Genomic DNA, 227 nt, shown 5'->3' with positions numbered 1-227 from the left:
TATGACGTTTTTATGACCTTTTATGCCTTAATATACTATGATGTTTTTTTGACATTTTTTGCCATACTATACTATGACGTTTTTTGACATTTTAATGCGATACTATACACTAATGTTTTTTGTCATTTTTATGCCTTCCAATACAATTTCATTTGATTCCTTACCATACTATGACGTTTTTATGACCTTTTATGCCTTAATATGCTATGATGTTTTTTTGACATTTT

This window comes from Seriola dumerili, unplaced genomic scaffold, assembly GCF_002260705.1.
Source record: "Seriola dumerili isolate Sdu_G_001 unplaced genomic scaffold, Sdu_1.0 BDQW01001888.1, whole genome shotgun sequence".
NCBI lineage: Eukaryota > Metazoa > Chordata > Actinopteri > Carangiformes > Carangidae > Seriola > Seriola dumerili.
Note: the sequence above shows the minus strand (reverse complement) of the source record.